The sequence below is a fragment of the Camelina sativa genome, chromosome 1, assembly GCF_030686135.1.
Source record: "Camelina sativa cultivar CO46 ecotype springtype chromosome 1, ASM3068613v1".
Lineage (NCBI taxonomy): Eukaryota > Viridiplantae > Streptophyta > Magnoliopsida > Brassicales > Brassicaceae > Camelina > Camelina sativa.
Window position 1 is genome coordinate 18356133 of NC_141880.1, and position 26577 is coordinate 18382709.

Consider the following 26577-nt stretch of genomic DNA (forward strand, 5'->3'; position numbering starts at 1 on the left):
TGGAATACTGTCTTCTAGGGTATAATGTATGAAGTATGTTTGGGTTTAGTGGAATACTGTCTTCTAGGGTATAGTGTAACAAGTATGTTTGGGTTTAGTGGAATACTGCCTTGTAGGGTATAGTGAGTGAAGTATATGTGGGTTTAGTGGAATACTGTCTTCTAGGGTATAGTGTAACTGTCTTTTGGTGTATAGTGAGTGAAGTATGTGTGGGTTTAGTGGAATACTGTCTTCTAGGGTATAGTGTATGAAGTATGTTTGGGTTTAGTGGAATACTGTCTTCTAGGGTATAGTGTAACAAGTATGTTTGGGTTTAGTGGAATACTACCTTGTCGGGTATAGTGAGTGAAGTATGTTTGGGTTTAGTGGAATACTGTCTTCTAGGGTATAGTGTAACTTTCTTCTAGTGTATAGTGTAACAAGTATGTTTCAGTTTAGGGGAATACTGCCTTCTAGGGTATATAGTAACAAGTTTGTTTGGGTTTACTGTAATACTGCCGTCTAGGGTATATTGTAACAAATTTGTTGTAATACTGCCTTCTCCGGTTTTGATTTGTCTAGGTTCTTTGCAGTACCGCCTTGTAGGGTCTACTGTTAGTATTATGTACCCCTCCCGTTTAACCTGTCATACTTTCTGTCAACAACGTTAATATGAAGCTTATATGAGGAACTGAACGGAAGTGCAAAGATTTACAAAGTCTGTTTTACGATTTTACTGTCTTATAGGGTGTATTGAGAATACACTGTTATAATAAACCGTTGTGATCTTTGACATTTCCTTTGCAACTTTTGTACTACAGGCTACCTTCCTCACAGGCTTTTCGAAGTTGACTGCTGTCCTAGTCATGCCGTTCGGATCAACTCCTACTCGAAACCTCGATACTTGATAGATGTCTTGTGTGTCTTACAAGGGCTGCCTGAGTTGGATTTGTTATTAGCCTCACCTCTTGGTTCCTTGTTTTCTCTACCAGTTCGTCAAAGTTCGTTGTCTGGGCAATTAGTTCACCAGATGTTATGTAGACAACTGTGTACTGAAAAGAAGGACGAGCTTTGGTTTGCTTTTGGGGGGGGGAAGGCTTTCAGATTTTCTCTAACTGAATTTGCGGATGTCACTGGTCTATCCTGCTCCCCTTCACTCCCCTCGTCTGAGATAGCTGCCGCTACTACACATGATGAAGGAGAAGCTCCTTACTGGTATAAACTAATTGGTCCAACTCTTGGTTCAATCACTGTGAAGGACATTGTTATTTTGTTGAAGGCTGAACCACAGATGGCAGTTTGGCGTAAGTTTAAACTTGCTCTCATTGTTATTGTAGAAGGGATTATGTTGTGCAGGACCCACCCTGTCAAACCATCTGTTGAAGTCGTAGAGATGGTAAAGAATGTTGACTTATTTCTGCATTACCCTTGGGGCCGCCAATCCTTCAACAGGCTCATGAGAATGGTCACAATTGGTTGTTATATTGAAGACAAAGACAGTCTTATTAAAAAGCTGAAGCAATCATCCATAGCTGTCCATGGATTCCCCCTAGCGATCCAACTGTTTGCTTTCAAAAAAAAGTCCTCTACTGCTGCAGTATATACCACATGCAGAAGATCTTTCAACTTTTACCGACCAAATTGTTAGTCGTCTTCCTAAGTGCAAGTCCTTCCATACATCGACCATACTGGCTCTTGAAAATGACCCACATGTAAGTGTATCTTCGTTAATCTGTGAATGAATGTTTTGTTTAATTAAAGAGTTGGTGAACTGAAAAACTTATTAATTCTTCAGTTGTAGGTTCAAATATTGACTCCAGAGGCAGCATCCCACCCAGTCTTCTGTTGTTCTCAGGAAGCAAATGCAGGGGAGAGGCAGTTGAATCAAATTTTCTCGACAGGTTACACCTTCAGGAAGCACACGTTGTCTGCTGGTGATGATTCTTTACCATCCATGAATGGAAGTTCTGTAAAACGGAATAACCTACATCGTACAAACTATGAAACTCAATCATCAGAGTCCGATGACAAACCTGCAAAGCATAGAACACGAAGGAATAACAGGTTTATTTACACCGCAGAGGATGTTAAAAAAATTGTTTGCCAGAAACTCCAAGACTTAAAACAATCATTATTAGCTGAATACCCTGGTTTCTCGTCCAGCGGTCACGCAATCAACAGGTGAAAGGAACAGATTGTCAACATGCTCTTTATCACAACAACTCCCAGGTACTACATCTTTGATCACCTTATCTTTACGGTTACTCACTCTACAGTCTCTATTCAATTGTGTCTTTCATTTTACCATATTGTTTCACCATGCTTTAAGTACAGTCTTGTGCTGATTTCCATTCATCATTTACAGCCAACGTCTGACCTTCCCATTTTGGATAGTCCCAATGCTCTAACATAACACACCCCTACAGTGTTATGGGTACAGAGCAAAATAACGAAACAGGTTATCTCTCACGCCATATAAGTTACATATCTGCACTTTGTATTATCCTCAACGGCTCAAACGTTTTTAAGTTGCAATTCATCTCTGTAGCACATCACTTTCAAATCTGAAGGCACCATGACCTTTACCAATATACCCTCCTCTATCAATCATACTCGTCCCATCGTCTCTGCGCACACCCCTTCACCACTAGAGGTTTGTCATGATTATAATTTTCTAAAAAAATTATAATCATCCGAGGTTAATAGATGTACTTTCGATCCCTTACTATATTTTTTCCTTCAGGCATCCGAAAAAGAAAGTTGCCCACCGATCAGTCCAATATCTTGTCCATGTCTACAAAACTCATAGCAAGCTAACATCAACAAAGGGTAGCATATGTCATGCGATTGATCTCTCCTGCCAACACCCTCACCTTAGAGAGAGGCGCTCGAGCCTCGCATACAAAACTTCAACTCGATTTTCCTTGCATTGTGAATCAACTTTAGTCAGACGACTATCATGCTCAGCTTGACTAACTTCATCTCCTTACCCGACCCTTGTCTAACTCCTCTATTTCCTGGTTCCATTCGACGCTATCACGAATAAGTTGAGAGCGTCAAAAGGAATTGAAACTGCATAGTTCTCCCTATGTCTTGATGTTCTTTTTTCTTATAAACCAACTAAACAAAATTAATTTAACGCCCTACTGTAACGCTATAAACAACTTTCTGCTATACCATTATGTATTGTGTTCTACGCATCATTTATAGCTTCAATCAATGCAGAATGTTCCAAATAGAGTACTCTACTCCTTTCTCATTTACAGTAACAAAATGTCATTCAATGTCACCTAAAACCCACATTAGAAAATTAATTTCCCTACCCACTAACCATAACATTGCTTCTCTATAAGACCTTATCATACGACAACCTCATCTCTACTTCACTTCTACATTCATGGAAACTCTAGATATAAATATTGCCCTAGATATTGCTTCGCGTGTGGGTCGTGATTGTTTCACTGATCTTCGCGGTATGCTGGCGACCTCCAAGTTCTACCGGAAACTCACTCTTCGTAAGAGGGTCCTGCGGCATGTTTCACTTCAATTGCTCTTATCCAATGCTTCCCTGATCAACACGGAATCCCCTTTCCGTCCTTTTTTTAATGCTTGTTTAGAGTCTAGTAACAAAACGACTTTTTACCTTGAAAGCCTCAAACTTGCAATGAAGGAAGGGCAAGCAGAATTAGCGCTGGAGATGTTACTTGCAATCCCACCTCTACACCCGCATGGTACCTTCGCAACCGGTTTGTTACAATTCTGTTTAGGGTTTTATCATGAAGCACTTGAGACAATTGATAGATTAGTGAACGAGCTTGGGTCATTTGAAGCTGCAGATGCTGTTGGAAGCTCTGTTTTCCGTCACATTATGCAAATTGGTCCCGTCAAAGTTTGGTCTCACACTGACACTTGGAAATATCCAGACCTTCCACGTTGCCGAACATGTAACCTTAGTAATCGTTGTCGAAAGTGCTTTTTTTATTGGTTCACTGTTATGTACCTCCTCTTATGCTAAGACGAGTTTCGGTTTTTCTCTTAATATACGGTTATGTAAGGTTTTTCCCTGTATGGTATTCCCACTGAAGAATTTGACAAACACTCGCATGGTTTTTACCTTCAAACCCCCACTTGTTCTTTTAGTCACTTCGCTTAACTACTCTAACACAATTTTACAGTACTATGCTAATATTGACTATTTCACCATAGATACTTAATGTAACATTTACTCTCATCTTACACCTATCATAACTCTAACATCTTTTCATCGCCTAACCAAGAGCGAGCAAAATCGACACTACTGTTTCAACAACAAAAGTTAATTTCACATTTACTCGACTTTCAACTGCCGCACTTATTGCTTTTGCTTAACTACTCCACATCCGTAGTAGCAAATCACCCCCCTATAAAAGTAATACCTCAGCTGAGCTATTTCAAGAACTCACACAATATATATCAGAAATTGTAGAAGTCATGGTTTATATTCCACATGTCCTTCTAGACATAGTTAGAAGAGTGGGAAACAATGGTTTCTGACATCTAGCGCCATTTATTTCTGGAGGTAACACTTGGAAGAGCCTTGCTTTCGACGAAATTGTCTTAGTGGATGTTGATATTGACGAATACATCTTCGTCAGCCAACTTTGTTCTGAAGGTTCTCTCTACAGACCTTTCTTACTAAGATGCCTCGACGCTGGAAAGCTGACCGCGCTTTACATAGAAGGATTACGCCTGTTAGCTCAAGTAGGTCCGTCCCTACGTTGAATCTATCTTATTTGTCAAGCTGGTCCAAATATTGTCTACGCATGTTTTCCTCTTGGCACATTCCTCATTTGTTGTGGGTCATTTGACCAAGGCATGGAAGTTTTCAACAGTTTTTTTAGAATCATTCCAACAATCGATGAGGCAATTGGGATTGCAGAAGTGGTTATGACAACTGTAACAGAGTTGGGCACACCAGCACAAGGTCTCTATGAGAATAGTCTCCGCTTCAGTGGGCTCCCTCACTGTTTTTTGAACAACTTCGCAACGGTCCATCTTTGTCCCAAATGTTTTGAATTCTTGTATGCTACACGCATTCAGGATTTGTGTTAACACCTGATAACACAATGTCTACCGTACTATGTATTAACTCTACTATGTCTGTCGTAGCGATTTCATCTTCTATGTGTAATTACTGCTTATCTCCCATGTATAATAACTGCATTTCCTGTATGTGTATTTAGTGCTTATCATCCACCTTGCAATTTGTTCTATGTATAATTACTGCATTTCCTGTTCTTCTATGTATAATTACTGATTATCATCTCAAATTCCTTGTATCTTAACCAAAGCTTATTTTTATTTCAAATATAGGTTTTACAAAGAGGAAGGGAAATAACAGAATAAATAACGACATCACTTCTAATGCCTGCTGCGGCGATCTCCCCTTTCCAAATTCTTCAGAATAAAATGGTACTATCAGGGGGTAAGAACCACCAACTCAAAATAAACCTCCTTTCTCGCCGTCAACTGGTTAAGTACAACCTGGAAACCATCAACAAGCCCACAGTTCTAACCATGACTTCGTACATAGCAACCGCTTCCATCCAAAATGCTCTAAAAGGTGCGATAAAAGGTAATCCATCGGACTACAACTGCTTTGGTTACCAAAAAACATTCATCCAACCTACAAAATTACAATCATCTTCTCAGCATAATTCCTATTCGCAGCACATAGAAAGACCGGGCCATATAATAATGGTACTATCAACTGACATCTGCACTAAACAGGGCAAAACAGATATAACATTATTGTAGTAAAGGAATGGTATCTTCCTAACCAGCCGAACCTTACTCCACCACAGTGCTGCAGGTGGCCCTGTGATGCCCTGCTATATGGCAAATTGTACACTTATGCGGTACACCCTTCCGCCTTTTAGTACCCTGCAAGCATAGACCAGAAGCGAAGATGTAAGCTCACATATTGTCATCTTCATCTAGTTTTAATATATGAAAAAGTTGAAACCATTACCACATGTTCTCCAGTAGAAGGTATCCTCCTTTTCCTTCTCCAACCTGGTCCTGGCGGATTTGTAGGCGGCGCGAACTGTGTTTCTTCAACAGCTGGTGGTACTACGATGTCACACTTGTTTGGGAGCGGAAATATAAACTCTGCATATGATCTACCAAAAACATCGACATTGTAAATATTTCCCACAAGTGATGGGATATAGATACCATTAGTCCTAGCAGCAGTTAAAGCATGGCAGCAGGGAATGAGTAACTTCTGAAACTGCAAACACGAACAGCTCTTCTGCCCAAGGTCAACGTAGTATGCGTTTCCCTCACTTGTACTCACTTGGTAACTCCAAGCAGAGACTCCTTTAACAGCCAAACCAGCAGAATTTTTGTGCTAGCGAAGCATTAAGTTGTTCACAGTTGGACATATTGGATCAGCTTTACCAGCCAACCTTTTCGCCTTCGCACCCCAGACACAAAACCAGTTCATCAGCTTCACGCGGGTAGCGTCCACCATACTGACTATAGGAAGTTCAACAATCTTGGCTACGGCAGCTGATAACTCTCTAATTTACATGTTTTTAGCATCCTTTTTTGTCCATATTTTGCATTGTTCATACCTCTAACTTAGCATTTTTAGATCATTTACTGTAGGAATTCACTTTTAGAGCATTTAGGGTGTTGCATTTCTGCATTTTCATATTTTGGATGAAAACAGGTGCTAAAGAGCCAAAAATAGAGAAAAACACGGACAACTCGAGCATGTACCCGAAGGAGCCATCGAGCTGCAAGAACAAGTCTGAACCCCAACACAATCGAGGAGGATCCAAGAGCATGAAGAGCAACCCGAAGATCCACCCGAGGAGTAACCCGACTTCACCCTCGTGTACCCCATCGAGTAGATCATCGGGCAGGTCTGGGAAGCTAGGTCAAATGGGTTTCCATATATAAACCCCCTCTTCCCCTAGCTTTGAAACTGACTATTTTTGTGGTTGGTGGTGAATGATGTATGGAATGATGACTTATGAATGAATGGATGTCAGGGTGTTTCAATTCCCCTTATGCAATTGTAGTATAAGAGGTGTCAATCCAATCTGAGTGTTTGTGAACAATCAAGATGTGCATATGAGTCTAAGTCAAGCCAGATGTAAAGGATGTTTGTCACTAACAATCCTATTATGAAATGTAAAGTGCAGAAAGTAAAACTACAAGAACTAGGAGCTAAATGCAAATGGAACAGAGTGATTATAACAAACAGAAATAGAAACTATGGAAATGCAAGTATTGAACTAATGCAAGGTAAGTAATGAACATGATACTAAATGAATCCAGCTTCATCAACTCTAGGTTGAACTATCCCATCAAACAAGAACTCATCAGCTGGCCAAAAGTCAATGTTTGCTCTTTCTTGAATGGTGGTGAGCTCTTGGTTAGGTAAGATCAACTGTTTTTTCTCAACTGTTGGAAGCTCAAAGTTGAAGATGGTTCCATTTCTTGCCTCAAGGATGATTCCATTGAGAGCCATGTCAATTACCTTGAGCTCACCCGCATTGAGATTTCCAGTCTCCTTCCTAGCAAAGAATGTATTTGCTAAGGCCTTGTGGAAGTACCTTAGGACTAGGCTTCTTATCTTTGAACTCTTGGTCTTGGAGGATGAATAGGTGATGTTGTCTCCAATGGTTTCCCAAATGGCATAGAGCTCCTCTCTTGGTATCATCAAGCTCCTATTACTACCAACTTCAAAACCAAACACATTTGCTATCTTCTTCAAGGAAAGCTCATAGTTCTTCCCCTTGATTGTGAAAGCAATATGACCAGCTCCAAACTCATCATCCTTCCTTGCATATGTATGCAGCTTGACTGTGGCTAGAAACTCACAACTTTCTTCTTTATACCCCTCCATGCAAAGCTCCATGAACTTGGTTAGGTTGCTCTTCTCAAAAAGGTACTCCACATCTTTATCAATGGCTAGCTTCTCCATGGTCTCCTTGTGTGGATACCTAGTTCCCAGGAACTCCATTCTCATGAAGGCTTCATAAAGTTGCCTCTTTGTCAATCCACAAGATTCTGCTTCTCCATCATCCTCTCCCTCTTCTTCTTCACCTTCTTCTTCACTCTCACTCTCAACCTCCTCTTGCTCAATCTCAACTGCTGGCCTCTTCCCTTTGGCCTTGTTTCTCTTCATGAAATCACTAAGAGTTGGCTCCTTTTCTTCTTCACTTTCAGTTCTCTCAGGATCTTCCTCAACTGACTGATTTCTTGAACGCGGCATCTGGCTCGATCGAACACTCGGACCACCACTCGATCGAGTGCATGCTCGAGTGGGGCGTCGAGTGGTTCTTCCAGCTTCTCCTCTTGATTGTAGGCGATCATCAAAACGTTCCATGGAGCTTGCAGCCGCTTGTTGAGACTTCCTTGTAATCCTTGAAGACATTTTTCAATAGAACTGAAGGGAATAGACTCAAAGCTTAAGTTTAATAGGTTAGTGACCCAAAAACTCAAAAGAGCTAAGCTTGAGCAAAAGATGAACTTAGAGAGAGATTTTAAAACTTGATTTTAGTTGTTTTGAGCAAGTGAGAGAGTGTGAGAGACATAGGATCGTGTAAGGCTTTATTTAAAGAAGCTAAGGGGGCAAGGAGACAAGGGTGGAGCGTCCATACCATTCAAATTTGAAATGAGAATCTTTGACCTGCTTTTTGCTGCCACTCGACCCCACACTCGACCACCACGTGGTCGAGCTCCTTGACCAAAGTTTGAAATTTCAAAATTTTTCTTCTTGTTCTTCCCTCCACTCGATCATTCTAGAGAAATGAGAATCGAGTGGGCCTTAGTTCTTTGCCAACTCGGTCGAGTACCTCTCGTGGGCTGGTCGAGTGGGCTTGCGAATCTCCTTCCCCAAGTCCAAATCTCTCCATACCCATCTACACTTTCATTGAAAGGCCTGCCCAACACAAACATAAAACAAAACACATCAAAACTACTAAGAAAATAAAGCATATTTACAAAGGATACCTTAGGGACTTCCTCCCTAGTGAGCTTGTTTAGAGTCACTAAGCTTGACTTTGGCTGCCTTCTTAGGCTTTGTTTAGATACCAAGGAGGTGATGAAATCCTCCCTGGCACTTCTTGATCATTGTGAGTCTGATCCTTGATCACCTCACCCTTAACACACAAACCATATTTCTTCTTGATTTTGAGCCTTGGTCTTACTTTCCTCAAAGACTTCTTGTTTAGCTTGACTTGGAGATCTTTAACCATACCAGTCAACTCTTGAACTGACCTCTTAAGCTTTTCCACAGAATCTTCTTGAAAAGGGAGATTGTCCTTTGGAGTTGCCACTTCACTTAAACCTTCATGACCACCTTTGTCCTTGATAGTAAAAGGTTGATCATCAATGGTAGGAAGGTTGGTTGGGTTATAGATGTTAAACTTCATAGCTATATCCTCAGAAATGTTCAAGGTCACAAGACCTTCCTTAACATCAATAACAGCTCCAACTGTGGCTAAGAATGGCCTCCCAAGGATGATAGGATCTTCAGGTTCCTTGTCCATCCCCAATACCACAAAATCTGTATGAATCCTTGCTCTTCCTATCTTGACTGGAATAATGTCCAATTTGCCAACCACATCTCTGTTTGAACCATCAGCTAGGCATATATGAAGGTTGGTGGACTTGAAGTCAGTGTGCCCAAGCTTTTGTGCTATAGAATAGGGCATCACACTGATAGATGCTCCCAAGTCACATAAGCACTGGTTGTAGTGAAGATAGCTAAGTGTGCAAGGCAGATAGAATGGACCTGGATCCTTAAGCTTAATTGGGATGATTACTCCTCCAAGGTCTTCAAGATCTTTCTCATCTTGAGCTTGAACCTTCTAAATCAAGCAAAAAATCCTTATAGAGAGGATATGGATCATACTGTTCCAAGGCAGGTCCTCTCTCTTCTTCTTGGTAAGCAATGGTGATCTCTTGTATGGCCATCACTTCTTCTTGTTTCTCAATCACAACCACTTCCTTCAAAGCCTTCTCTTCCTTTTGTTGCAAAGCCAACATTTGTTTTTTCTCAATGATTTCCCTTAATTCCTTAAGCTTCTGTGCCTTGAAACGTCCTGGGAATGGTAGAGGCGGTTTGTAAGCAGGAGGGATGTACTTAGCAGGCTTGACAGCTTCTGACTCTTCAGCTCGATTAGCCACTCAAACACTCACTCGGTCGAGTGCATGCTCGAGCACCTGGTCGAGTGCAATACCGGAGTCAGTCTGCTTTGCACAAACTTCACTTTGAGCTTCAAGAAATGACCAATCCTCCCCAACTTGATCTTCACTGTCCCCAGTGACTTCCTCTTCAAAGAGATGAATGGCTTTGGCAGTAAACTCCCTTGGGTTTTGAACTGCTTTTCCAGGGAGTTGGGTGGGTTTTGGAGCTGAAGTAGATGCTATATTGCTCTCCATATACTTCACTCTTGACTTAAGTCCCTCAAACTTCATATTGAGATCATTATATTGTGATGCTAACCTTTGATTCAGCTCAGCAAACTGTTTGGCTTCCTCAATTTTTCCATTGGTTTGCCCAATGAACAGCTGTTGTATCATTGCTCTTAGGTCTTGTTCCTGGCCTTGGTTAGTCTGAAACCCTGGTGGGGGACACAATTGGGGCTGGAACACTTGTTGCTGCTGCTTTGGTGCATAGTTGTGCTGTTGTTGAGGCTGAGGAAGTGGATAGACTTGGTCTTGAGGGTTGGCTACATTGGTGCTCCTATAGGAGAGGTTGTTCTGCTTGAAACCTCCACCTTGGTTGTAGCCTTTGTATCCTCCTCCTTGGTTCTGCATATAACACAACTCAGCAAACTCCCTATCTCCTTCCTGGACTGGAGCTTCTTCTTCACCAATGAAGTGAATGGTTTTTGACTGGCTTAGGAGAATCTTGTCAAGCTTCTCATTGACCATCTTTAAATCCTGCTTGTATTTGTCCTCCTGATCAGTGGAGGGGATCCTCATGGTTCTATCATAATCTTCATTATAATTACCATCTGACTGAGCAAGGTTCTCAACAAATTCCCATCCTTCTTCAACATTCTTGTTGAGGAAGTTGCCATTTGAAGATGTATCAAGAAGCATTCTTATCTTGGGAAGCACTCCTCTATACAAAGTGCTTAGAAGGGACTCATTGCTGAAGCCATGGTGAGGACACTGAGTTTGGAATCCTTTAAACCTCTCCCAAGCTTCACAAAAGCTCTCATTATTCTTTTGAGCAAACCCAGAAATTTCATTCCTCAATCTAGCAGTCCTTGCATTAGAGAAGAACTTGGCCAGAAAAGCTTTTTTGCATGCATCCCATGTGGTTATAGCTCCAGTAGGAAGAGTCTTCTCCCATAGATGAGCTTTGTCTCCAAGGGAAAATGGGAATAGCCTTAACTTGAAGCCATCTTCACTTACTCCATTGATTTTTGTGAGGCCACATATTCTGTCAAACTCATCAAGGTGATCTAGAGGATCCTCCATTGGCAACCCATGAAATTTGTTGGCTTGTATCATGGAGATTAATCCACTCTTTATTTCATAATTATTATTGGCCACAGCAGGAGGCACAATACCGGCTCTTTGGTTGTGTGTGTTAGGTGCATCCCCAGCACCAATGTGTCTAGGTCTATGATCATGGTGATCTTGCTGCTCCATGACTACTTGTTCTTCTTGTTGTTGAACTACTCTTCTTTGCTTATGTCTCAAACCCTTTTGTAGCCTGTGGATGTTGTCAATAGGCCTTTGAAGACTGTCTTTGCCTTTTGACCTTGTGTGCATCAACAAACTCGACTACAGACTCGAACAGGTACACGGTCGAGCGCAGGCTCGAATGGGTGGTCGAGTCAACTGGGAAGTAATGGCTATTTGGATCCAGCTTCTGACTCGATCAGGTGCTCGATCACGGCTCGGTCGAGTGGAGGTCGAGTGGGTACCTGAAACTCAAGACAGCCAAGGAAAGGAAGATTCGAGTTCAGTAACTTCACAAGTGCGTAAACGAACTTAATCTTAGACTAATAATGATCCTAAATGTCACAAAACAAACTCAAATGGGCAACAACGCCAAATTGAAACTGACTATTTTTGTGGTTGGTGGTGAATGATGTATGGAATGATGACTTATGAATGAATGGATGTCAGGATGTTTCAATTCCCCTTATGCAATTGTAGTATAAGAGGTGTTAATCCAATCTGAGTGTTTGTGAACAATCAAGATGTGCATATGAGTCTAAGTCAAGCCAGATGTAAAGGATGTTTGTCACTAACAATCCTATTATGATATGTAAAGTGCAGAAAGTAAAACTACAAGAACTAGGAGCTAAATGCAAATGGAACAGAGTGATTATAACAAACAGAAATAAAAACTATGGAAATGCAAGTATTGAACTAATGCAAGGTAAGTAATGAACATGATACTAAATGAATGCAACAGAAATGCAACTAGAGTGAAACAGGACAAACACAAATCATAAACACAAGTTCTGGGTTGGAACTCGAGCAAGCACTCGATCGAGTGCTGATCGAGTGCAGGGTCGAGCTGGACAAATACGCAAAACAGAGCAACACAAGAAAAACAGAGCAATACCAAAACGAATCAAACAAAGATCAAACAACAGGATTTAAGCTAAGAAATCAATAAACAAGGAAGGTCTTGAGGAGGGATTCATGGGCTGGACTATGATTGAGGTCATCTAACTTGGTCAACAAATCTCAAACAACTTGAGCTAATCTCTAGACATATATTTCTAAGACATGTTTAATCCACTCTCATGGCAAGAAACAATCAAACTCATGCATCTCTAGACTTGTTATCACAAAGTAAAGAATCTACACAAGTAGGCATTAAGCAATATGTCAAAAATCAAACAAGACTTCTAATCTCTTAGCAAGCCTAATGATAGTCTCTAGATCTAGCCTTATCTATGCTCCTTAGACATTGGTGTGATGCTAAGAGGCTTGAAATCAGATCCTACCCTCTCAGATATAGGATCAGCATTAAGAACATCTAGCCTAGAAGAGATCTACAACAATCAAGCTTGACCAAATAAAACAAACCTCAAACACAGCCCAGCCTAACCCATCCTCAAGATCCTAAGCAACTACTCACAAGAACACATAATGAACATCAAAGTTATAAACCCAGAAAATGATGAAACTTGCATGATTAGATAGATAAAGCAAAGATCTACAATATTGAAGAAGGAATCAACCACGAATTCTTAATATCTTGAAAGTTATGGAACCAACAAAATCCAAGAATACTTTGTTTTTCTCCTTCAAGGAGGTACAAGATCTAAAAATAAAAGTGCAAAAGGAATAATTCCCAACAAGGTAAAAACTAGGTTTTTGACTCTCTAAAAAGCTGGACTCTTTTGGTGGCTGCAGGTACAAGCCCTTATATAGAAAAAGTAGTGGAAGCCCTAAAAACGCTAAAAACCAAAATAGCCAGGCGGCTCGACCAACTCGACCTGGTGCTCGGTCGAGTGACCGGTCGAGTTGGCTCCTCTTGTGCTCCTCCCACTCGGTCGAGTCCCTCTCAGCACACGGTCGAGTGTCTGGTCGAGTGGGCAGTCGAGTTGGACTCCGGACCTTGGTTCTTCAGCCTTAGCTCTCTTGCTTTTTTCTCATGATTGCTTCACTTCTCCTCAGCATTGCTTCCATGCTCCTTAAGCTCCAAAATCACCTGTTTATGCATGAAAAGATGCAAATGCAATGCAATTAAACTCTAATGCAAGAACAGTCCTAAAGCTATGCAATAATGGTCAAAATGGATAGCAAAAGATGTAAAAGATGTGAATATATTAAGGGAAAACATGGTAAAATATATGAACATCAAGCTTGCAAAGGAGCATGCCGCAGACCCTCAAACCAGAGAGCGAGAGCCTCTGTGAGAGAACTGAGCGACTCAACATTTTTCTTCTTGTTTTGCATTTTTATTTTGTAGTTTTCTTAGATTTCTATCTTTTACTTTCGCTACTCTACTTTATCTTTTAATACAATGTCATTTTCATTCATTTTGATTGCTTTGTTATTCGCTTTTATGTCCGAGTAGTGTAGTAAAGTTTCTAGGGATGGGATAGATGATTTTGTGTTCTTGATCGGTTAGGATGCTTTAGTTGATTGTAAATGATTGATAGATTTCCTTCTAGATTGGTGCTCTTAATGCTGTCAACAGACCGAAAGGTTGAGATTAGATCTAGGGCGTTTACAAATGCTATAGGCCGAAAGGAGTAGATAAAATGCTTGATTTAGCCAATGCTAGAGGTTTACTTAACTCTGAGTAACAAAATTAGATGAGTTTAAGCCTACTAACAATAATAAGTCGTTCTTATTGCCTGCTTGTTCATATTGCTAGTGCGACAGTGTGGTAATGTGTTCAAGGTTGATTATTGCTAGTGCGAAAGTGTGGTGAAAAGGTCTTAGAGGTTCATTGTCTAGGAAATAATTGCTTGAGGCATGTAAGGCATCCGTACTGGTCTAGAACACTTAGGATTCGATTACCCCCATCCTTAGGAACTTTCGTATTTTATTTATTTGCATTTTTTTCACTTACTCGACTACTTACCCGATCAGGTACACGATAACCTGTATCGAGTAATACCTCGAGCTGTTCATATCTCACTTGCAAACTCGATCACCCCACTCGATCCTGTACTCGATTGCTTGCGTCGAGTGCTTAGGTCGTGTGGATTACTTGTTTATATTCTTTTACTTTGTTTATTTTAGGAATCGTTAGAACCAAAACCCTAATTGCTTGGCTTGACTTGCATTGTTCTGATCATATCCTTCCTGCTAGCAATACACAACCATTTGGATTGATAACCCTTTGTACTACAACTGCATAGGGGATTGATACCCTGGGTGAAAACCTGTCTATCAATTTGGCGTCGTTGCCATTTGGTTGTTTTACTTTTGCTACATTTCGGATTTCAGCGCTTGCTAGATCAAGTTTGTTTGTTTATATTTGGTTTGGATACTGACTTGTTTGCTTTCGCATTGTTTGTTTTGAATCTCAGGTACAACCCGAGCACCCACCCGACCCTTCACTCGTTCACCTGGATCGAGTTGAACCTCGTGTACACACTCAGACACATACCTGTGCATGCAAACACGATCCAGAGGCAGCCAGAACCTGAGTCCTTTCATCGACATCATCGACAGACCTCGGCTACTCAGACAACAACAAGTTCAACAAGAACCATCAATCATTGAGGAGACGATGAATAATCAGAAAAGTCCACCAGCTCCTCAAGCAAGGACCAATATAGGAGCAGGAGATACTCCTTCTACTCACACTCAAAGGAATGGCATTGTGCCACCAGCTGTGCAGAACAATAATTTTGAGATCAAGAGTAGTCTCATCCAGATGATAGAGAGCAATAATTTTCATGAATTGCCAATGGAGGACCCATTGGATCATCTGGATGAATTTGATAGGCTCTGTAGCCTCACTAAGATCAATGGAGTCAGTGAAGATGGATTCAAGCTCCGGCTTTTCCCATTCTCTTTGGGAGACAAAGCACAAATCTGGGAGAAATCGCTCCCTAAGGAGTCCATCAATACTTGGGAAGCATGCAAGAAGGCATTCCTGGACAAATTCTTCTCCAACTCCAGAACCGCAAGGCTGCGAAATGACATTTCCGGCTTTGTTCAGAGGAACAACGAAACGTTCAGTGAAGCTTGGGAACGTTTCAAGGGATACACTACTCGATGTCCACATCACGGCTTCAGTAATGCTTCATTGCTGAGCACACTTTACCGAGGCTTGGTCCCCAAGATACGGATGTTGCTGGACACAGCAAGACATGGTAACTTCCTCCACACAGATGTTGATGAAGGTTGGGACCTAGTTGAGAACTTGGCTCAATCTGAGGAATATGATCGCTCTATGCGATCTACAGGAGAGGAACAAGTAAAAGAGGGACATGAAAGCCCTCAATGACAAGCTCGATCAGCTCCTCAACCAGCAGAAGCATGTTCATGCTATATCAGAGGAAGAGCAGTTTCAACAACAAGATGGGGAGACTATGCAAATGAAACTAGTGTCTTTCTTGTGTGTGTGTGATGGAATGTGAATGAATGATATGATGATTAACAATGGTGAAAGCAAGGTGTTTCAATTCCCCTTATGCAGTTGTAGTATAAGAGGTGTCAATCCAATCTGAGTGTTTGCAAGCAATCAGGATGTGCATATATGTCTAAGTCAAGCCAAATATTAAGGATGTTTGTCACTAACAATCCTATGATGAAATGCAAAATGCAGAATGTAAAAGCTACTAGAACTAGGTGCTAAATGTAAATGAAACAGAATGATTATAACAGTTATGAAGCTAGAACAGAAATAGAAACTATGGTAATGAACTAATGCAAGGCAAGTAATGAACAAGACACTAACTAAATGCAAAAGAAATGCAACTAGAATGAGACAAGAGAAAAGACAGGACAACTACAAAGCATAAACGAAAGTTCTGGGGATGAACTCGAGCAAGCACTCGATCAAGTGCAGGGTCGATCTGGACAAATCCGGAAAACAGAGCAATGCAAGAAAAACAGAGCAATACAAAAGCAAATCGAACAACGATCAAACAACAGGATTTAAACTAGGAAATCAATAAACAAGGAAGGCCTTGAGGAGGGATTCATGGGCTGGACTATGATTGAGGTCATCTAACTTGGTCAACAAATCTCAAACAACTTGAGCTAATCTCTAGACATATATTTTTAAGACATATTTAATCCACTCTCATGGCAAGAAACAATCAAACTCATGCATCTCTAGACTTGTTCTCACAAAGTAAAGAATCTACACAAGTAGGCATTAAGCAATATGTCAAATACCAAACAAGACCTCTAATCTCTTAGCAAGACTAATGGTAAACTCTAGATCTAGCCTTATCTATGATTCTTAAACATTGGTGTGACGCTAAGATGCTTGAAATCAGATCCTACCCTCTCAGTTATAGGACCAACATTAAGAACATCTAGCCTAGAAGAGATCTACAACAATCAAGCTTGACCAAATCAAACAAACCTCAAACACAACCCAGCCTAACCCATCCTCAAGATCCTAAGCAACTACTCACAAGAACACATGATGAACAACAAAGTAATAAACCCAGAAAATACCGAAACTTGCATCAATAGAAAGATAAATCAAAGATCTACAATATTGAAGAAGGAATCAAACATGAATTCTTAATATCTTGAAAGTTATGGAACCAACAAAATCCAAGAATCTTATGTTTTTCTCCTTCAAGGAGATACAAGATCTAAAAATAAAAGTGCAAAAGGAATAATTCCCCAAAAGGGTAAAAACTAGGTTTTTGACTATCTAAAAAGCTGGACTCTTTTGTGGCTGCTGGTACAAGGCCTTTAAATAGAAAAAGTAGTGGAAGCCCTAAAAATGCTAAAAGACAAAATAGCTAGGCGGCTCGGCCAACTCGACCCGGTGCTCGGTCGAGTGACCCGTCGAGTTGGCTCCTCTTATGCTCCTTCCACTCGGTCGAGTCCCTCTCTGCACAGGGTCGAGTGTCTGGTCGAGTGGGCGGTCGAGTGGGACTCCGGACCTTGGTTCTTCAGCCTTAACTCTCTTGCTTTCTCCTCATGATTGCTTCACTTCTCCTCAGCATTGCTTCCATGCTCCTTAAGCTCCAAAATCACTTGTTTATGCATGAAAAGATGCAAATGCAATGCACCTAAACTCTAATGCAAGAACAGTCCTAAAGCTATGCAATAATGGTCAAAATGGATAGCAAAAGATGCAAAAGATGTGAATATATTAAGGGAAAACAGGGTAAAATATATGAACATCAGCAACTAGAGGATGTTAACTACATCAACAACCAAGGAGGGTACAACAGAGGGTACAACAACTTCATGCCGAATCCGAATCTGTCTTATCGGAACCCGAATGTTGCGAATCCTCAGGACCAAACTTACCCATCTGCAGTTCAAGGGAACCAGATCCAACATAAGCCTTTTGTCCAATACAACCAAGGTTATGCACCTACGCAGCAGAATTCAGGAACCTACAACGAACCACCTGGATTCCAACAACACCAAGGTCCACCAAACCAATCACAAGAAGCTGAGTTACGCGGTCTCATTGAGCAAATGATTCAGAATCAGGCTACTGCTTCTGTGGACATCGCGAAACGGTTCGCAGAGATGAGCAACAAGATCGACTCAGGGTACAATGATCTCAATGCCAAGTACGAATCACTTAACACAAAGGTTCGATACCTGAAAGGCCATCACAACAACCAACCAGCCCCAAAGATCAACCAACTCCTAGGTAAAGCTGTTCAAAACCCCAAGGATTATGCAACTGCTCAAGCCATCTTCCTTGATGATGACTATGAGGACTACCCCACTGGGGACAGTGATGATCAAGATGGGGAGGAGGTGGAACACCCAATGAGAAATGAGGCCAAGTACTACATATCTGAGTATGAACCCGAGTCTTCACCTGAAGAAACTGATCGAGTTGATGATCGAGCACTGGTTCGAGAATCGCAAACCGAAGAACAACCCGAAGTGGAACCCGATGACCTACACAATGGTGTTGATCGGATGATGCATCGAGTAGATGTTGAAAAGATAGATCAGCCTCAACCACCTGCACTAGTAGAAAGGGAGTTAGAGGAAAGATTCAATGCTGCACTTGACATCCAGCTGGAGGCGCTTGCAGAGCGAATGGCTAAGCGTAAAGCTCCACCACCTAAGTATTTGCTCCCACATGAGCTTCAGCAGGAAGCTGCCAAGGAAGCAGCTCGATTGGAGGATGAGGTCAAGGAAGCTGTCAAGGAGATCGGTTTTGAAATTATGTGAAGTGGAGTTTACTTGGATCCCGAGCTGCGAATTGAGGAAAAACTTGAAGATCCTGGCTCTTTCACCTTGCCGTGTTTGATAGGATTTCGGATCTTCAAGAACTGTTTGTGCGACCTTGGAGCTTCAGTTAGCATTATGCCGTTTTCAGTTGCCAACAAGCTAGGATTCACTGATTTTAAACCAAGTAAATTGTATTTGGTTCTGGCCGACAGAACAGTGAGGCATCCGATTGGTATCCTGGAGAACCTGCCTCTCAGGATTGGAAGATTGGAAGTGCCTGCCGACTTCATGATCCTCGATATGGACAAGGAACCGGATGATCCGCTGATTCTAGGAAGACCATTCTTGGCAACAGTTGGTGCTGTGATCAAGGTGAAGCAAGGCAAGATAAGAATAGAACATGGTGAGCATTTCAAGATGGAGTTTGATGTGAAGAAGGGGATTAAGAGGCCAACCATTGATGGTCAAGCTTTCTTTACAAAGACCAAGCAAAGGAATGTGCAACATCTTGAAGAGGTCAACACCACATTTGCCTTAGAACTTGGACAAGACCTGGAAAATCTGTTGAACCAGCCTACTGCAGTGGAGAGGATTCCAGAACCTCTTCCACATGGACCCCATGCTTAAGGAGCATGAAGAGTCAAGCTTAGTGACTTTAAACAAGCTCACTTGGTAGAAAGTCCCAAAGGTATCTTTTAATTTTAGCTTATTTGTTTTACTTACTTTTATTTACTTTTTCTCTTTTTGCAATTTTATAAAAAAAAAAAAAATGGAAAATTAAGAAGAGGATTATTGAGGAACCCGAGGGTCAACCCGACACCGTACTCGGTGCGCCTGATCGTGTCCCTGCTCGGGTGGCGAGTGGAGTCCGAATCCCACAAGGAAGCCCACTCTCAGTGAAGCCCACCAACCAAACCCTAGCCTATTTAAGGGGTTTCGACATTCTCTCCCCTAGAGTTTTTGCTTTCCAAAGTTTTTATTCTATTCTCTCTCAAACTCGAGCTTTATTCGATTTCTTTGGGACTAACCCTATTAACCTCGAGACTTAGCCTTTTTCTTCTCAAGGAATCAAACATGGAGCCAATCGCTAAAATCTACCAAAGAAAGGGAAGAAGATCAACCTCCGCCGCTGCTACAACCGGAGGTGATGCCGTCGAAGTTCGAGAGTCTCAAGGAAGAGGAAACGTTCCACATTCCCAACCGTTGGGTGGACATTTAGCCTCCCCAACCCGATGCACAACCCGATCCACCACCCGACCTGATTCTCGAGTAACCGATCGAGTAGGCCCCCGAGTTTGCTCACCGAGTCCAATGGCGAGTGCTGTCCGCCGTTCTCCTTGACGTAGGGACCTGTCTACGTCCGAAAAGACCCTTACCGACCCTATGGAGGTCGATTCTGATGCCGGAGGAGAAGAGCAAGGGGAGATCCACACCTCTCGATCAAGGAGCAGAGCTACGGTTGCAAGGGGGAAGAGAACGACTTTGGAGAAGGCTGAGAAGGTGGTTGAGAGAGCAATTGAGGAAGAGGATCAACACGCTGAGGAGGAGGACCGAGAGAGAGAAGAGGAGCAGAGAGAGAGGACCCGCCAAGCCTCTCGGAGGCTGAGACTCTTCAAGTGTTTCCGGAAGATGAGCTTTATTGGTACCCACTACCCTCACCGAGAAACAATGAAGCAATTGGGCATCGCTAGAGACGTCGATTACCTGTTCGATATGTGCCACCTGGGCCAATTGATGCGAGCCCACCTTGAAGCATATGAGGAGGAGACGGTCCACTTCCTTTCAACCTTGAAGCGGCACTATTTCGAGGACCACCCGACCCTACTACCCGATGGGGGGATCATGTTCATCACCTTCTCCGTGAGGAACAAGGACTACCGACTCAGTTTTAAAGAGATGGAGAAGCTGTATAGCTTCAAATCTGGTAGTGGGGAAGGTATGGAGGTAGGCAAAAAAGAAATGAGGTCCCTATGGCTGACAATAGGAGACAAGAACCCCTACAAGTCCACAAGCTCCAAATCCGGTCAAATAAGGAGCCCTGTCTTGAGGTATTTTCACAAGTCCCTTGCATGCACTCTTTTTGCTAGAAAAGAGACTGGGAATGTGAACGACCATGAGCTCCAGCTGTGAGATATTGCACTGTGTGGAGTTTTGGACAATACTAGGGATAGTACACCACTAGTTGGAGATGTTGCGGATACAAGCATGTTGTTTGTGTTACTCGATTAATTCCTCTACCTGAAATCATGGACCATAAAAAGAAGAGAAGGAGGCGGAGAGATCTCCATTGGGGGACTAGTCACACCGATCCTAGTGGCATGCGACGTTCCCTTAAAGGGAATTGTTCATGAACCAAGATGGCTGGATGCGGACTACCTCGTGCTGGCGAGATTTTTGGCCCATGAGAGGCCTAATGACATGACGCTGTTTAAGTTTGTCCATCCAACCGCCGGAGCTGCTCAAATGGTTCTACCTAATGTCATATGCACCAAGGTTCGGCTGGGCGACAACATTGACTTCGCACCACCGTTGGAGGAGCTGTACAACCTGGAGGAGGAGTCCAAAGCTGAGAAGAGAGAGGTGACCGGGCAGAGACAGGAAGATAGCTCGGAGGAGTTCGATTTTGAGGAGTATGTATGCTCTCAAAAGCAACCGGTTGGAGTGAGGGAAGCTCACAAGAGGATCGGCTGGCTGAAGAGGATGAACAAGTTCTTGGCGAAGAAAGTAAAAGATCTTACCGGTTCGGTGAATACAATGGGAGGTCAAATCAAGGAGTTGCAAGATAAGGCAAGCTGTGCCTCAGCTCCTACCTCGGCACAAGCACCAACTTGGATGGGGAGAAGCGGACCGCTAGGAGGAACTCGAGGACTGCCACCTCCAGAACCTTACAGAGCATCCTCATACGAGCCCAAGCCGAGGAGAACATCACCCGACCTGAGGCATCGCGGAGAAGCCATTCTGATGCCTACCTGACGCCCAACCAGATGGGATACACGATGAAATATTCGATGCACCCATCGAGCACCCAATTGGGTGAGTACACAAGGATCTTCCCTCCACCTTACCAAACGCCATTCACGACGCCATACACGATGCACCCTGCGAGTGGATACACGGGTGATCATTCTGGACCTTTTCCGCCATTTCCGTCGTACTACCCGATGCCCTACCCGATGAACTACGTGATCCCACCCTCGATAAACACCTCGGATGCTAGTCCGAGTAAGTCGTCAATGCGCATTTCTGAGCTCTCTGACGAGCAAACACCGGCACCTGCTGAAACCGGAGACGACCCAGGCTACACGTTGGCGAGTATGGAGGCTGTTGCAACCTCCTTCTTCACCAACCCATGAGGTACCACTTTCATCCGATCTTTGTATATAACATTGCATTTAGTTTAATTCATTTTGTGTGATTCTTGGATTTTTTTTCAAACTTTTATTTACACAGGGACTGTGATATTTAAGTTTGGGGGAGAGTCCAAGAATGTATTTAAAATTGTGTTTTATTTTCTTATTTTTATTATTTCAAATTTTTGCATGCTAGTTTTAAACCCAAAAAAAGAAAAAATTTGAAAATTTTTAAGAAAAAGAAAAGAAAAGAGTGTTCATGTAGTTGCATTTGCATATTAGGATTGAGTCTAGTTTGTTTCATATAATATTGTCGCATATGCATCTTAGGGGACACTGATTAAAACCACCTTGTTTAAAATCAAACCTTAGGATTGAAGCTATAGCCCTTAGTCACAGTTCATTGTTGATAGATCAATCTTTGGAAAAAAATGAAAAAAAATCTTTGCTTAGACCCTTTCTGTCGATTGAATGCTTCCTCCACTTGCTTGAACATTAGAACATCTCTATATTATTGGATTTAATTTGAACTTTAATTGTCTTGCTTATGGAATTTGAATACTTGCTCATGGTAACTCAAAACTCGGGTTAGCACTCCACTTTTTACCAATCTTTTCGTTTAACCCGATTCGTTTGTCCTACCCATGAACCCAAACCTTTCTTTCAAACCTTGTTGTGAATTGTTGAGTGAGGCCTCTTTCATTGTGCTATAGGTTGTGAAACCTTGAGAGTATTGAGAACGACAAAGAACTGCCTCTTGATTTAGCTAAGTTAGAATTTGAAGGTTAGGTGGTTAGAATGTTTATTTGGGGTTGGGTTGTGGAATAAAAAAAAAGGAAGAAGAAAAAGTCCCTAAGCTTAGAATCAATTAGCTCTAAGTCTCTAAGTAAACAAAAAAAAAAAAAAAGAAAGAAGAATTCTTGCTATAGTCTCCTAGAAAGAAAGAGAAGAATATATCTACAAGAGGAGTTTAGCAAAGAAAAGAAAAAAAAAAGAGAGAGAGAGCTAGAAGTTTAAAGTTTTAAAGTCTAAACCTTAGGGAGTAAAAAAAGAGAGTTAAAATCATGGATGTGGGTAGTTTAAATTTTAGGGGGTTTAAATAAATAAAAAAATGAAAATGAGAGTGAATGAGAAAAGGATAGATCATCAAGAGTTAAGCTTTGTATGCCCAAATTGTTCTTAGTCTTAGATAGTTTTCACAACTATCTAGCATTCCATCTTTTGAGAGAAAACCACCCAAAGAATTTGTTTGAAACCACCTTACTAAAAAGCCTTACCCTTGAAACCGATTGAGCTTGATTCACCTTCCATTTGCAAGAATTCGCCAAACACTTAATTGAATGTGAAAGAGATGTTCCTTATCTTTAGTTGGAGGTTGAGCTAGATCGATGCATGGTAATAAGCATAGAAAAATATTTGTAAGTATGTTGATTGATCTTAGCACCATTAAACTATCTTTTAGGACTATAGCTTGAATCTTTCGGTTAGCATCTTAAGGTTATGGGTCCCCACTTTCAAACCAAACCCTCTTACTTCCTTGCAAGAGGACTAGCAAGATTTAAGTTTTGGGTCTGATAACTCTCTAATTTACATGTTTTTAGCATCCTTTTATGTCCATATTTTGCATTGTTCATACTTCTAACTTAGCATTTTTAGGTCATTTACTGTAGGAATTCACTTTTAGATCATTTAGGGTGTTGCATTTCTGTATTTGCATATTTTGGATGAAAACAGGTGCTAAAGAGCCAAAAATGGGGAAAAACAACGACAGCTCGAGCATGTACCCGAAGGAGCCATCGAGCTGCAAGAACAAGTCCGAACCCCAACACGATCGAGGAGGATCCAAGAGCATGAAGAGCAACCCGAAGATCCACCCGAGGAGTAACCCGACTTCACTCTCGTGTACCCCATCGAGTAGATCATCGGGCAGGTCTAGGAAGCTAGGTCAAATGGGTTTCCATATATAAACCCCCTCTTCCCCTAGCTTGCAAAGGAGCACGCCGCAGACCCTCAAACCAGAGAGCGAGAGCCTCTATGAGAGAACTGAGCGACTCAACATTTTTCTTCTTGTTTTGCATTTTTATTTTGTAGTTTTCTTAGATTTCTATCTTTTACTTTCTCTACTCTACTCTATCTTTTAATACAATGTCATTTTCATTCATTTTGATTGCTTTGTTATTCACTTCTATGTCCGAGTATTGTAGTAAAGTTTCTAGGGATGGGATAGATGATTTTGTGTTCTTGATCGGTTAGGATGCTTTAGTTGATTGTAAATGATTGATAAATTTCCTTCTAGATTGGTGCTCTTAATGCTGTCAACAGATGCTACAGGCCGAAAGGAGTAGATAAAATGCTTGATTTAGCCAATGCTAGAGGTTTACTTAATTCAGAGTAACAAAATTAGATGAGTTTAAGTCTATTGACAATAATGAATCGTTCTTAATGCCTGCTTGTTCATATTGCTAGTGCGACAGTGTGGTAATGTGTTCAAGGTTAATTGTTGCTAGTGCGAAAGTGTGGTGACAAGGTCTTAGAGGTTCATTGTCTAGGAAATAATTGCTTAAGGCATGTAAGGCATCCGTACTGGTCTAGAACACTTAGGATTCGATTACCCCCATCCTTAGGAACTTTCGTATTTTATTTATTTGCATTTCTTTCACTTACTCGACTACTTACCCGATTAGGTACACGATAACCTGTATCGAGTAATACCTCGAGCTGTTCATATCTCACTTGCATACTCAATCACCCCACTCGATCCTGTACTCGATTGCTTGCATCGAGTGCTTAGGTCGTGTGGTTTACTTGTTTATATTCTTTTACTTTGTTTATTTTAGGAATCGTTAGAACCAAAACCCTAATTGCTTGGCTTGACTTGCATTGTTCTGATCATATCCTTCCTGCTAGCAATACACAACCATTTGGATTGATAACCCTTTGTACTACAACTGCATAGGGGATTGATACCCTGGGTGAAAACCTGTCTATCAGCAGCATTTAGAGCTTCAACGACGTTGCTACTCATAATATTGTACCGTTTAGCCTTGCAATATGCTTGCGTCCAATGCTCTAGTAGAATCGCATCCAAGTATGCTTCTGATCCCGACTTCTGCATACCACTTTGTAAAATCACCCACATTGAAAGCTCGTGCATCTTTACCAACCAAGTTAGAAAGTCTTTGCCCGAGAAATGCCTGATATTTCGCTCTATGTGCACTGCACATGCTCCATGGAAAGCAAGAGGGTAAACTTCATCAATTGCAGCATAAATGGATCTGTGTCTGTCAAACACTATAACCAAATCTTCCTTATCAGGAACTATAAGACTCAATTGCCTGAAAAACCAAGTCCAAGCACCTATATTTTCTGAGTCAACTATCCCAAATGCTATATGAAACACTTGAAAATTAGCATCCTGCATACTCGCAGCCAACAATACACCTTTGAACATAGCTTTTATCGTTGTTCTGTCAACGAGTACTACCTTCCTCATATGTTAAATACCTGCAATGCTTGCACCCAGAGCAAAGAAAAGGTATTTGAACTGCTTTGCGCTAACGTGTTCTGCATGTCTGCTTTGTCTTTGAAGACACGACCAATAAATACAGAATCTTCCTCTACCGAAACAGCTGCACACCCATCTGTGTTAGTCCACTGAAAACCAACATCTGTTTCGATTGGTTGCCTGCAGTCAGTCAACCAATCGCTGTTTATAAATGAAGACTCCGGCCTCGCAGGACTTGATGGTCCTCCTTCCTCTACAACCGGAACACGACAATCACCACCATTGGGATGCGATAGAAGGGAAGGACCAGATTCTTCCCTAACTGGTACAAGACAATCATCACAATCATCAGGAAGATCATAGTTAGCCCACCTCTAGTAATCATCCTGATAATATTCCTCTGCCTCGGAAATTTCATCTTCATCACTGTTTGACACCCCAATGTCAACATCGAATACACCATCGGTATCGAGTACATCGTCTTGACTTAATGAATCAAAACTTGTACCTCGCTCGTCAGCTAAAAGTAGAAGCCTTTTCTTCACTGCAACAATCTCAGAGCGTACCATTCCATCATATAAGTCATGAGAACCGATATGAGCATCGACATCTTCATCTGCTATCGCTTTACCTCACTCTTTGGCCAACTCTTCTTGCCTCTTTTCTACCGCTTCGATCTCCGCCATCAAGCTTTCATCGAATACAACATCATTGTTGGAGATTCAATCTGTCGAACAACACTTACATCCTCCAAACTGCAAACTGTATCTTCGAGTGCTAAACTTGCGTCCTCGACGTCTTCCAACTCTTTCGACAGCGAAGTTGTCGCTGCATCTGCAAGGCTGATGATGCCAGTACAATTGGTATCTGGCCACTGTTCTGGTCTGGTATATGGTATGGGGT

At 41.7% G+C, this 26577-nt stretch overlaps 2 non-coding genes and 2 pseudogenes across 2 annotated transcripts; 2 read left to right on the top strand and 2 right to left on the bottom strand.

Annotated features, from left to right (window-relative positions):
• The first annotated feature begins 1009 nt into the window (after positions 1 to 1009).
• Positions 1010 to 2164, top strand: LOC147950084 (uncharacterized; annotated as a pseudogene).
• Positions 2165 to 5436: 3272 nt separating this feature from the next.
• LOC104773270 (uncharacterized) lies at positions 5437 to 26243 on the bottom strand (annotated as a pseudogene).
• LOC147950085 (small nucleolar RNA R71) lies at positions 11144 to 11250 on the top strand. The gene has a single exon (XR_015565129.1). It is a non-coding gene; the product is annotated as a small nucleolar RNA R71 (small nucleolar RNA).
• LOC147950086 (small nucleolar RNA R71) lies at positions 15611 to 15717 on the bottom strand. Its single transcript, XR_015565406.1, has one exon. It is a non-coding gene; the product is annotated as a small nucleolar RNA R71 (small nucleolar RNA).
• Positions 26244 to 26577: the final 334 nt, after the last annotated feature.